This window comes from Lissotriton vulgaris, chromosome 9 (assembly GCF_964263255.1).
Source record: "Lissotriton vulgaris chromosome 9, aLisVul1.2, whole genome shotgun sequence".
In the NCBI taxonomy this organism is placed as follows: domain Eukaryota; kingdom Metazoa; phylum Chordata; class Amphibia; order Caudata; family Salamandridae; genus Lissotriton; species Lissotriton vulgaris.
This window is the reverse complement of record NC_141697.1, coordinates 834,876,007-834,889,316: the sequence shown is the minus strand read 5'-3', so window position 1 is coordinate 834,889,316 and position 13,310 is coordinate 834,876,007. Positions and strand designations below refer to the sequence as shown.

Here is a 13,310-nt window from a genome sequence, read left to right as displayed (position 1 = left end):
TACAGGACAAGAGCAAGGGGAAGATCCTTCTCCCACCTCGCAGCCAAGTTGGAATGAACTCCAACTACACCAAAGCAAAAAACTACATCAGTTCAAAAAGGACCTCAAGACCTTGCACTTCAAATAATCACAAACGAGCTGCTCACAGCTGTTCACCCCCCCTACTACCCTAAAACACCCTCAGCCCAAAAGCATGTTTTGTGCCTTTGGTATATTTAGCAAACACAAAGGGGCCCATTAGGATGGCGGGCGGATTGCCCCCGCCAGCTTGGCGGTAGCCACCGCCAGCCTGGCAGGGGCAATCTGCCCTCCATCCGCACCTGAATTCCCCCCGCCATATTAGGATGGCGGGGGGGACCGCGGCGAACGGAAAGACCGTCCGCCGCTTTTCCGCCCCGGTCGCAAGGCCACTGGGGAGGAAAATGTTTATTATGGTGGCAGTGTCTAATAGACACCGCCAGCCATATTAGGATGGGCTTCTTTGGATGCCTTTCCGGGGCGGCGATGCCGCCACGGAAAGGCATGCAGTCTTCACTCTGGGGGCCCCATGCGGGCCCCCAGAGTGAAAGAGAGGTGGGGGGTGCACACGGGGGGTACCTGTGGTACCCCCCTGCATTTGCATAAACAAAGCGGCAGGCACCGCGCTGTGCCTGCCGTTTTGTTTATGCAAATGCAATAATGCATTTTTAGCATTGTGGCGGGCGGTGCTGAGAGCACCGCCCGCCACAATGATAAAAATGCAGGACAAAGCCTGCCCCTCATCCTAATGGGGGTCAAAGTATTGGGGAAGTAATTATTAGCCTCACAAAAGGTAAACAGCATAGATTTATTAGTCCAATATTTAACTGCATAGCAACAACCAATAGCCTGACAATTAGTAGTGTGCTGTAAACATGAAGATTTTACATTTTACTAAACGGGTACTGCACCAATTAACATAAATTAGAAATTAGGTAGTATGTGTTTGTACTAGATTGCCTGCAGCAAGTATAATAACGATAAGCATTATATCCTAAGCAGACATTGAACCTCTGATTATCTACTCTGATATGTGACCTCTGACTACACTCTGCAAACGCTGAATTAATCCAGGGAACCGTGTTCTTTTTCACTACCTTCCTCACGTCCAGCCAGGTCTACAGACATGATTCCTTGATAGGTGAGTTAGTGTGGTTGACAGGAAAAAAGTTGCAAAATATAGATTTTTAAAACTTATTATTTGTTATTTTACGGCGTTTTAGATAGCGCGAACTTCAACCGAATCGGGTATCAGAGCGCTTTACATAGCACCAGTTGCGTTACATTAGGACACATTTATTTTGGTTAGGGGAGATTAAGTAATTTGCCCAGTATCACATGATGTTCAGCGTTATTGCCGAGACTCAAACCCAGTTCCCCAGATTCCAGGTCGGCCGCCCTAGTCGTTAGGCCAACTCCTCCCCCCTCTCCCCAGCTGGGTCACTGCAGCAATATTACTGCAGAGTGTGAGCTGTGGGCAAGGGAATTACCAATAATGTCATTTAGGGTTAAACAGTAAGAAAAAGAAGTAAACAATATTTCCCAGACAGTGCCTAGGTACCTTTTAAAGGCTAGATCGGAGATTCTTCCCCACAGTTTTTTGGAGGCTACTTACTTGTCTCCTCTCAACTTTAACATCATTTATATGTATATGTAAAGAAAATGTAAACCTTTGAGGTTTGTAAGAGTTTTCTAAAGACACCAAGGATTTCCCCAAAATGTTGCTATGTAGCCGATGCTCTACATGTTCTCTGTGAATTAGACACTTGGCAAAACGTATCTGTAACCAACACAAAATAGTTTTAATAGCGCCCTTTCAGTAGATCTTCCTTTTGGCTCCAGTGGACCAGGAACATATCAAAGGCTTCTTTTTAGGTCTCGGCATCGAGACCTATTGCTGCCGAGTTGCCTGTGAAGGGAGACAGAGCGGTGCACGAGCGTACCAAGGTCTGTGGACGCGCTTAGGCAGGCAGGCCGGCCGAAGGCACGCACACACGTGCAGACACACACACACTCACACACGCGCAGACACACACATGCGCAGACACACACACACACACACACACACACACTTACACACACGCGTGCCAAGCCCCCCAAGCCCCACTTACCGCATCGGCGGCCTCAGCCGCCACTCCTGACTTCTGCTGCCACCGGTTCTCTGGGCCATCCACTCCGGGCGCGGGCTTCTCGCAAAGACGGAAGTCACTAAGTTGACAGTAGTAATCCAGGAGGTCACGGTTATCAGGCCGCATACAGCAGAATCCGTTTGCCGTGCTGGCGCTTATTCTCTATGCAGCACAGTGCATTCTTTCAAAGGAACAGCAAAAAGTAAAGTGTGCCATCCCTGCTTACTCTGGTACCTACTCGTGCGACCCAAGTACAATGGTTTAACCAGAAATTTAAAATCACCACCAGATTTAATGGACGGAAATAACCACCAGATTTGATGTGTGATGTGTTTGTTCTCTTATCCAACTGTCGAATTAGTTCACTGTACACAAAATTAAATTATCTTTCTTTTGAATACTTCACTAGCTAGTGTTGTTTCTTCACGCTCATGGTACAGCTCTTTTGGGAACTGAACAATCTGGAAAGAGGCCTTACTTTCGTTTCTGCTTGTGAGTGGAATAGAAGACTTGACCTGGTCACTAGCAGATATCAAGTCACAGTTCCCTATACTGGACATAGCTTTGAAGTCTATTATTGCTTCCCGGGCTTAGTGTGTAAAAGAATAACTGCTGGGGCCAAAAGGTTTGTTCAGAAGCCCGCGGCCGGCGGCATCAAAGGTCTGGGTGCCACATCTGAGGATGTGGCCTAACGGCCTGATCTGCCGACTTTAGCGCTGGGGAACCAGGTTCGAGCCTCGGTGTCGGATCAAAATCCTCTGATTCTGGGCCCTTAATCTCCCTGTGCCTACCAAAAATAAATGTGTCCTTGTGTAACTTAACTGGTGCTCCTGTAAAGTGCTCCAATACCTTTCGGTCAAGTTCGTACTATACAAATCTGCAAAAAGAAGAAGAAAAAAAGAAGCCTGTGTAGTCTAGTTTTCACCTCATGCCTCTTTAATCAGGCATCTGCCGCTCCCTGCCTCTTTATTTCACTCTACCACCTTCTCGTCATCCCCGCTTTCTCTCTGTCACGGTTTTCTTCTTTCTTTCCCTCGCTGGGTTTCTTTCTCTCTCGATCGGAGGTTGTTGAGAAAAAAAATAAGTGCTAACACCGGGTCAAGTTAGCCACCAATTGCTTCTAAATTTTAGACACAGCAAATTAGGCATGCTAGTGGCACACACCGCGTACACGTGCCGAGCAGACCTTGAAGCAGGGAATACATGCTGCACACACGCAACTTACGTTCTGTCTCCCCGCACCACGGAGACCAAATGTTCATTGCTACTGGCGGCACCAAGCCTGCTGGGCAGGAACAACAGTATGAATCAGTAATAGGTAACTGTCACAGTTTTTCAAGGCCAAATGTTCTCATTTCAAACCGATCATGAAATAGGCCATAGTTTCTGGAGTTTCTCCACTTCCTGCATATTCTGTTCGGAGACGCGCAGCAGAAGGCTATAAATTATCAATTAGCAGCTGTCAGGATCGCCGTAATTGAATCCAGATGGTGGGCGCGCGTACACCATACTTTGCTGTCTGCTCTCGGAAGCCTTGGAACTGTATTTGGCATTCCTGGAGCATGTGCATTTAGTGTCAGGACTGGATGATTGTGGGCGCTTGCACTCCAGCCTCTCCTCCTGGGCCTCGGCTCAGCAGAGGTGCGTGCCTCGAAGGCTGCTCGGGGAGTCTGCCGGGTCAGGCACAATATGTTTTTTGTTGAAATCTGCAAGTTATGCAACAGGTTGCGGTTTGCGTGCAAGTACATTAACGGAAAGCGCCACTGGCTCGGAAGCACAAAACAATGATGTGTCCATGAACATAAGTGAAAACAGAAAGGTAAATAATGAGGCAGTGACGTGGTTGCTAGAAAGCAAAACACTTGTTAGCAGTGTTTAATTTGTGCCATAATAAGTGCCAGGGCCCAAGATATTTCTGAGGAGGCCACTGCTGCTTGCCCTACTTCAGGCCACTGCCAGTGATGCCAAATACGAGAACCAACGGCACCTACTATCCAGTGTAGGACTTAAAAAAACAAGTGTGTATACCCAGTCATGCATCTGCTCAGAGTCGTGAGTGCAGAGTCGTGAGTGCAGAGTCGTGAGTGCAGAGTCGTGAGTGCAGATGTCGTGAGTGCAGATGTCGTGAGTGCAGATGTCGTGAGTGCAGATGTCGTGAGTGCAGATGTCGTGAGTGCAGATGTCGTGAGTGCAGATGTCGTGAGTGCAGATGTCGTGAGTGCAGATGTCGTGAGTGCAGATGTCGTGAGTGCAGATGTCGTGAGTGCAGAGTCGTGAGTGCAGAGTCGTGAGTGCAGAGTGCAGAGTCGTGAGTGCAGAGTGCAGAGCAGTGAGTGCAGAGTGCAGAGCAGTGAGTGCAGAGTGCAGAGCAGTGAGTGCAGAGCAGTGAGTGCAGAGCAGTGAGTGCAGAGCAGTGAGTGCAGAGTAGTGAGTGCAGAGTGCAGAGTAGTGAGTGAGTAGAGTGAGTGGTGAGTGCCGAGTGGTGAGTGCCGAGTGCCTGTTCCAGAGAGAGCAGGGTATGCTTGTGCGCTTACACGGTGCACTGACACACAGGAGCTGAAACAAAGAACAGCTGAACACATGGGAGCTTCATTGAGGCAGCTGGCCCTCTGTGAAGGGAGCAGCAAGGAGGGGATGCCTCAACCTATCAAGCGCAGCTACTCACAACCTACTGTACGATTACAACACAGGCCGAAGGGCAGAGCTAGGTCTTTTCGCATTACGCAGGGTGAGTGTGTGGGGTGAGCAGTGTGTGAGCGTGCAGGGTGCACCTCCACAAAACTCACGCTATATACGGCTAAAAAATAGCACTAGGCGACGATAATGAAATTCAACAGTACTGCGAAAGCATGGCTTACATTACAAACAAAGTCTTGCAGTTGCCCATTGTAAATGACAATGCCATTTATTTAACGATTAAGCTATTGGCAATGTAAATGACAATGCCATTTATTTATGATTTAAAGAAATGTCATGAGCAATGCCAATAGCTCTACCTTTAATGATGCCGAGACCATTGCATTGTAAATGCTTGTTAATACCTTCCACCGTGCGTCCTTCTGAAGAGAGTCATTGAGACTGCGTGACATATCATTGCTCTACACACAAGGTACAACAGACCAAAATCTAGCGATCAAATTCAAACCCTACTGCGGGGCCAGAGATGTTTTTTTGTATCCGCAGGAGATTAGTTATTTGAGCAGAATCACAGGATGTTGAGCCAATGCTGAGACTCAAACCTGGTTCCCCAGCTACAAAGTAAGCAGCTTTGGCAATTACGCCCTATTCTCTTCTTGTACAGAATACATTACTCTAAACTTGAAGTGTATTTTGTCCACTTTGGTTCTGAAGAAAGCTTCCGAAAAAGTGTTAAAAGGGCAACGCTAACTTACTGTGCAGAAAATGTGGCAGCTTTGGTTTGGTCTACCTCGTCGCCTTGAATAAACCTCCAAATGGTGGCTGGAAACAAAATTTGAAGCTTACAGATGTTGGCAATTTTCAACCAATGGCCAAAGCTCCTTAGCTGTGATATACCAGGGAAGCTTCACAAACTTAAGTCAGGCAGACTATTTATCTAATCAACAGAAGCAGAGGGCCCGAGCACCAGGATGCGGAGACGTTTGCTAAGGGCAGGAGAGAGTATTCTTTGAACACTAAATAATCATACAGAGGGGTATATCATAACCACCAAGATAACAGCCACAACCCATAAGGAAGCTGTTCGAGTCTGGGCCCAGAACCACCCCATCATGGGAAGCTTAGACATATCTCGAGTTACTCTGGAAGACAAACTGGGTTCAGAGTTGGAGCGAGAGACTAGATCGCTCCACAAAACCTGTGTAATGGGGCTTGCTAGGGGACCCGTGCTCATGGCCTGTAGATTCAGGTAGAAGGGCTCTGGGCAGCAACTGAAGCAGGCTGGTGTTGGGTGCTGTTTGAGACTCTGGGTTGCCAGGTCGGAAACCCCTGTCAGGGCGGGGCTGTATTGGCAGCAGAGATGAATAGAGGACTGTGGAGAGGAGCTTAGGAGAGGTTAAGAGACTCCCTGGGCAATGCAGAGAAGTGATCAGTTGCTGAGAGGCCCGAACCAGCTTATCAGGTGCTGGGACTGCTCTCCACCTGCAATGGGCCCTTCATGTGCTAAACCTGTAGGATGTGGTACCGATTATGGAAGAGGCACACCACCACTGTTTGAGGCAAAGCCATGGGGGAAGGCGACCGACCGGGGACTCTGTGAAGGCTCCAATGAGAAGAAAGTGGACCTCCGTTCATCCAGCACTTTATTAAGCAGCCAGTCCTCAAGAAAAAGGTCCATGTTGGGGCCCCTGCCCAATTATGCGGATATTATTGCACCTCCAGCGACTCTTAACATAATTCGCCCGGCTGCAAACAGCCACCTCCGCCTGGAGTGCCTTCAACTGAAATTGCATGTCCATCATTGAAGGACGCAGACCAGCCAACGTAGATTCATTAGATTCAATGCCATCTCTCAACTTTGCCTAGTCAGCCCTAAGAAAACACATTTTGATTGTTGGGTCACCTAGTTTCGGGACCATTGTAGCCTTAAAGTCCTTAATGGCCCCAAGCAGCTCCTCAAACCTGTTCACAGGGAAAAGCCCACAAGCCAGCCTGGGTGTCCACCAGGCAGAGTGGCACCAGTGGTAGTGGGGTCCTCCCTCTGCCCACACTCTCTGGGCCCATTTAAAGCAGCGATATTTGACCATGGTGTAGAAGGTAGGCACCAACATGTGAAGCACTACAGGGCAGCAAAGGGGCCAAACAAGGAGAAATGCCCAGGCCTCACTGTTGCAGCGCAGTCCGCACGAAACCAATCAGGGGTGTCACACACAGTACTCACGCACTATCCCAATCAGAGTCCACACAGCAGAGGCATCAGTCCAGTAAGGTGTGGGCAAGCCTCGTAGTAGCTGTCACAGGCTCTGTAGACCTCTGTCACTCCAGAGCATAAGGTGCAACTCGAATTAGAGTGCATGGACGTTGACCTGGGCCGCCAACCAGCACACCAGGGTAGTCAGCACAATACCCACCCCTCCACTTGAGCTCTGCCCAACCGTATGGGGCACCATATGTCCTCTGCAGAAAAGGGGGGGTTATGGGGTAGCACAAGGGGGGCCAACGGGCCAAGATCAATGGTGCAGGCAAAGTCCAATTAGAGGGACCCCCCTTAGTCACCTGTCTAAAATGCGACATGACTAAAAAGTATAAATAAGCTCACATTTCTGGCAACATCAGACAAAAAGCGTCGGTGAAAGGTATAATCTAGAAATTCAAGCGACAGATAGGCTAACATTTTGAAGATTAAAAAAAATAAAAGAATAAAAACTCACCTTGCAACGAAAGCAAAATAAGAAAGTAATATTAGTTTCACGGATCGTTTGCAGACGTGATTGCAAGCAACAGAAAGGCTAACATTTTGAACATTAAAAAAAATAAAAGAATAAAAACTCACCTGGCAACTAAAGCAAAATAAGAAACTAATATTCATTTTACTGATCGTTTTGCAGACATGAGTGAGCAGGGTGTGACTGCAGCTTGGATAAGTTTTGAGAGGGGTGGGAGGAAAAATGAAATAGATTTTTAGGGGGAGCTCAGAAAGACAGGGAAAAGTTAGATTGTTGCAAGTCGGCAAGAGAACAATGAAATTGATTTGAAGATTAAAGGGGAGCTCCGAAAGACAGGGGAAAGTTAGATTGTTGCAAATGGGCAAGAGCAGTGAAGTACGCATGCCCAGATGCTAAGGGGAGATCATTCCGATGGGGAGATCCAAACGATGGTACACCTGTTGACGCTGGGAAGGAGAGCCCGCCGGGGTGGGTGGGGGGAGAGCTGCACTCTCCGTGCCCCCTGCACCACCGCTTTCCGTGCCTGCAATTCTTACAATATTTCTCGCACGGCATGGCAGCAGCTTCGCTGCTCCGCCCACGCCTCTGCGAGACCTAAAAATGGGGATCTCTAGACATTGTTCTTCTATCAATCAGTTTATTAAACAATTTTCTGTTGTCTGACAGACCGATTTGTCAAGAAACAGATCCATCTATTTATCTCCATTATTTCTTGGAAAAAAGTCAAATTTATAATGACACGAAGGGCAGTTTGTCAGAAACGTGGTTCATTTAAGCAGATGACCTAACTCACAAAAGTATTGTATGAGATTCTATACCTAGTGGAAATCAAAATTTCTGTCTTCCCAAATTTAATCCGGTCTTCTAAAACACCTGATGCTACACACATCCACAGAATACTCCTCAAGCCTCGTGTTTATGCAGAGTCTGACCTGCGATCCTTGCACATTCATAACAGTTTACAACACAGTGTGGCTAAACAAATGGAAGAAGTGCACCACACAAAAGCATAAGAGCATAACTTAACTATATTCCTGCATGCTTGTCCCACAAGACATGCATGGTGTTTTGATGTGGGAGTGACATTCATCTATCCCAGTCTGCTTGTTCCTGAAGTGATGCATGGTACTTTCACATGGAGTATACATAGAGTGTTGGTTCCAGGTATTTATTATTTATTAGTGTATAATTTGATAACAACTGCCTTTGTGAAGTACAACAGAGAAGAAGCCAATACATGTTCCTGTGAAAGCTTCCTCAGTGAGGAGAGGAATCGCAAATAGTTTTAAGACGTGGTTCTTGGGGCTTCCCCTATTGTTTTTTCGAACTGAGCCCACTAAAGTAAAGTGTTTGCATTAAGTGTTTTTTTTTTCTGGTCGTCTAATCGCCGAGTTTTCTCGTTGCAATTCAAATCTGTAAAACTTTCTAATATGTCTTCTTAATTAAAATCGTGCTTTGCAAGTACATATTTCCTTTTTAGCTGCTGTGTTTCCATAACTCTGGCTTGCTAGTATCTGCTGTTGTGCTGCAGTGTGAACGTTGGGCTGTCAAAGGTACTGCTTGAGGCAGCAAGAATGCTGCCTGTGAGATTAGCGCTGAGATCAGCTGACATTCTGCTGCTTACCTTGTGACCAAACCTTTCATGATGATATGGGAAGGGAGAGCAACATTTCTACTGGTGCAGCGTGATCAGAGCTTTTTTTGAGAAGTCGCTTTGTAATGTGGGGATGCCCATTGTTGATCCACGAGGAACAGAGCCATGCCAGGTTTTAGAGTTACCACATGGGATCAAATGAGCTTACAGTGACTCTAATATGGATTTGTTTACATAATAGGGTGATCATGTGGAAAACCTTTCATGGCTCCGACCTATCTAAACAAACTTTGAATGCTGATTGTGGAGACCTTTTATTTGGGACAGTGAAGCTTAGGCTGAAGGTGGGAGGGCAGGGGAGATACTCTCCCCTGATACAGTGTCTGCCTGCAGACGCTGGGAGGGAGAACCCGGCTGGGGTGGGTGGTAGGAGAGCTGCACTCTCCGTGCCTCCTGTGCTTCTGCTCTCCGTGCCTGCAAGAATTTTATTATCTGCTTGTTAAATAAACAAGCAGATAAGAAAAGTCTTCACGACAAGCCGGTAAACAGGCCACGGTGTCCGTATGGACTGTCTAAAAAGCGGACAGGGTGGCAACTGAACACTCTCCTTTTCAATGAGAAGCCAGCGTTTACCCTAAACGCTGACGCTACCCAATGAAAAGGCGGGCGGGGCATACAGTACCCTTTTTCTTACAATATTTCTTGCAGGGCGTGTCAGCAGCTTCGCTTCTCCTCCCACGCCTCTGCAGGACCTAAAAAGCAGCGAAGATTGTTCTGTTAATACATTCAGTTCTAAAACGTGTTTTATTATAATTTTGTATACTGCGTCGCCTCCTTTCATTTGTCGAGGATCTATTCTTACAGAAGATGCAAAATGTCTCATTGTTTTTTTCGAACAAGTAAATTACAACTGCTACAATAAGCTCTCACACACTTGTATTTGTGAATCAGAAGCCATTTCTCAGATGAAGACACAAATTTTCATAATTATACTGTAGAGATGGTAGTCTTTCCTGTGTCCTTTGCAGCTGAAGAGAAATTATTTTCATGCTGTGATCCATCATCATGATTCAGAAAAGGGGGTGGTGATGGACAGAGTATCTGAATTAAGCAGACCACTCCTACCCAGTCCAAAGATCAGGGCTTGATCCATCACCGTTTTTTAGCTCACTGCACCATCCCAGCTCAGAACCTGGCTACATGCAAATTAGTCTGTCCCTGGCCCAGTGCATCATGGGAACAGGGCAGACCAAACTACCAAGCCAATTCTTTCACTGGACGGAAACAAGCTTCCGGGGACCGGTTTCTGGCATTACAGCCGTCTTCAGCCCGGCTTGCTTGAATCCTGATGGTGCAGTGAGCAAGGGACTCACATCTGAGCATACCCTTCCACGCTTATCCATCATCAAGCAACTACTCAGGGGAGGGGGACGTATTGTCAGTGCTTTTAATGGGCCGGTACTGTCCGTTCTGTAGTACCAGCACCAGCACTTTTCAAGAGTGACTTAATACTTTTAATTGGAGGGTACCAGCACTTCTCAGAAACAAGCAGGTACTCTGGTAAAGAGAACCTGCACTTCTAGTTTTCCTTTTCAAGCACTGCATATTGTTCTTCATCGCTTTCATATGTCTGAAAGCAAAATAAATAAATGAAGGGCATGGAGATTCAAGGAATTTACGGCGGAGCAGAGGGCTGTGAGCGCAAGCCCCCTTCCTCGCCTCAGGTTGTGGCATCTGGGGGACCCAGCTGCGCAGTCTCCAGGCCTGCTTTGTCGACGAGCGGCCATCTCTGACCCTCTCCCCGTTTGTCATTATCTGACTGAAAAAACAGGACACAGTCAAATAACTCTCCGTCGCTGTGCTAAACCAGTTTGTGTTTATCCACCTAACAGCGGGTGTCACCAGACCACAGTCGACAGCCGGTGGAACTCTGTGCTTTAAAATGGCACTGTTGCATCGTCACTCTAGAAACACAGGGGTTCTATCTTACTGCAAAATATAGTTTCTGAGGTCGATGCCATAAAGAGATGTTAGTTTTGGCTGTGCATTCAGACAGTGGTGTAGTTGGCAATGTTTGTATTGAGGGCAGAGCACGCGGTACACCTACTGTATCTGGAAGTGGATGAAACTAATTTATTTTAACTAAATTAACAGCACAAAGTGTTTGATTAAAACAAAATTCTAACTTCCTCCTTACACCGTTAACTGAGGAGGAGGCAGCTGCAGCCCATGAGAGGGGGTGAAGAGCAGCTGCGAGGGATGAGAGGTTTTGTTCTTGGAGACACAGGAGATTAAGTGAACTAGGACCAGCAACAAGGACAGAGGGAAAGACAAAGTAGTGCACTGAAGGAAAACACATGGCCTGTGGTGAAAGGATTCATTTTGGCGGGACAAAAGGAGAGACTTCTAAGAGTATTCACCAATAAAAAGCCAGCATTTCTAATGGACAGGAAGAACAGCCAATGAAAAAGATGGGCGTTTTTTTAAGCTCATATCTAGATACTACATGTCTGTTCTAGACGGCGCATATGCTGCCTAGGCGCGACCTAAAAACTAATGGAAGGAAAGGGGCCGGCAGGGGCATAGGAAGAGTGATGACGAAAGAGAGAGGAGACCAGGAGGGCCAGGTAATGCATCTCCGCCCTCCCTCAAGAGTAAAAGAAAAACTGGGGAAACTGCAGTGTCTTTATTCCAAAATTCAGTGTGTTCACCAGAATGGATAGCATTTCGGCGTTTGCATCATTTTTTAAATCTCCGAGCAAGCTGTTTGGAAAGAAAGTTTCTTCTGAACAAGTTTCCTTAAATACATTTTCTCCAGATATACAAAAATTACAAACGCTTGGTATCAAAGCATATTAACACTTTGTGCCTTATCTGTACTGACTTTTCAGCTGCACGTTTTACAATTTAATTCGGTGACTTTTGAGAGGAAAGGTGGTTGGTCAGAAGAGGTAGAATCAACCTTGGGTTACTGCATGTATCATAAACTTGAACCTTGTTAATGAGCTTGGCAACACACCAAAGAAAAAGGTCTGCACCACTAGCTCTTAAGATTCTGTCTGATATGCTGTGTAAGCCAGTCCAACTAGGTTGCACTTTTCACTACACTCTTTTAGCAGATTTTGCAATATGGTGAGGGGGGGACACTTTGTGAACCATTGAAAAGAAGCCACAGCCTTGGCTGTGCAGATTACAATGGGTGAGCTATGAGATGTTTCTAACCATGCCCTTGTGAGAAAATCCGCACAGACAGACTTGTGTGGGAACTACATTTTGCATTTTGGAGTAGATCCGAAAAAAGTTAGGTTAACATTACTGTAGCATTCACAACATTCTGAAACACGTTTTTTATTTAGATAATTGATTGTATTAGTTACATAAGCAAGGAACCACTCAAAACCGCATGTAGCTAAACTCCACGGATGTTCTCTTTGCTACAGAACCACATTCATTCGTGGCTTTTCCAGCTTTACTTTATACTGCCACCATGCTCTTCGTCCCTTCGTTATATAAAGAGAATAGTTGGGTGGAAGCAAGTCATTATGTATCCTCCTTAATTCCTTATTGGTGAATCATTGTAATACTATCACAAGCTGCTATAACGAACCAAATGGCATCTCTTCCATTAAACCACAACTTATGATAATTATCCAACGTCGCCCATCCTCTCTCATTGTTAAGGGGCATCTTTCGTTATACAAACCTGGTTCTTTCTTTTTACCATCTTCATGTCTACGCCCCGTTTACCCTATTAAAAAAGACACATCCAGATTTGCTAAATTACTTTAATGCATAATTACGAAGACTGGTCTTTTTTTCGGTTCTCAAAATCTTGGGGAAGAAGCAAAGGTCTGGGGGCTTTTACTAGGGCCAGATTTTAGCCACCTTTTGCCCATTTAAAGGGTTTTATTTTAGGCTATTTAGTGATTTGTTTTCCAGGTTCAAGTTGTTCCTGACACGCATGTGTTGTCCTTAAAAGGGCACATTTTCTCTGCTTTGATAAATGTGGAGGCAAACATGTTCTCATGGAAAACAGTGGACACGGAATGAACCTTATTCAGTCCTGTGCGGCTTTGACACGAAGGTAAACCATCAATGTGCCATGTATCAGCCGCCCTAGGGCAGTGCTTGAAATATGCATGACTGCCCTAGATTTTTTTAGACTTAGCCTTTCTGCATATGCTCAAACTGCAATAGTAAACCAGT

At 46.2% G+C, this 13,310-nt stretch overlaps 1 protein-coding gene across 2 annotated transcripts in view; it reads left to right on the top strand.

Annotated features, from left to right (window-relative positions):
- Nucleotides 1-13,310, top strand: part of LOC147692331 (uncharacterized) — a 583,942-nt gene that overhangs the window by 192,961 nt on the left and 377,671 nt on the right. The window lies entirely within an intron of this gene.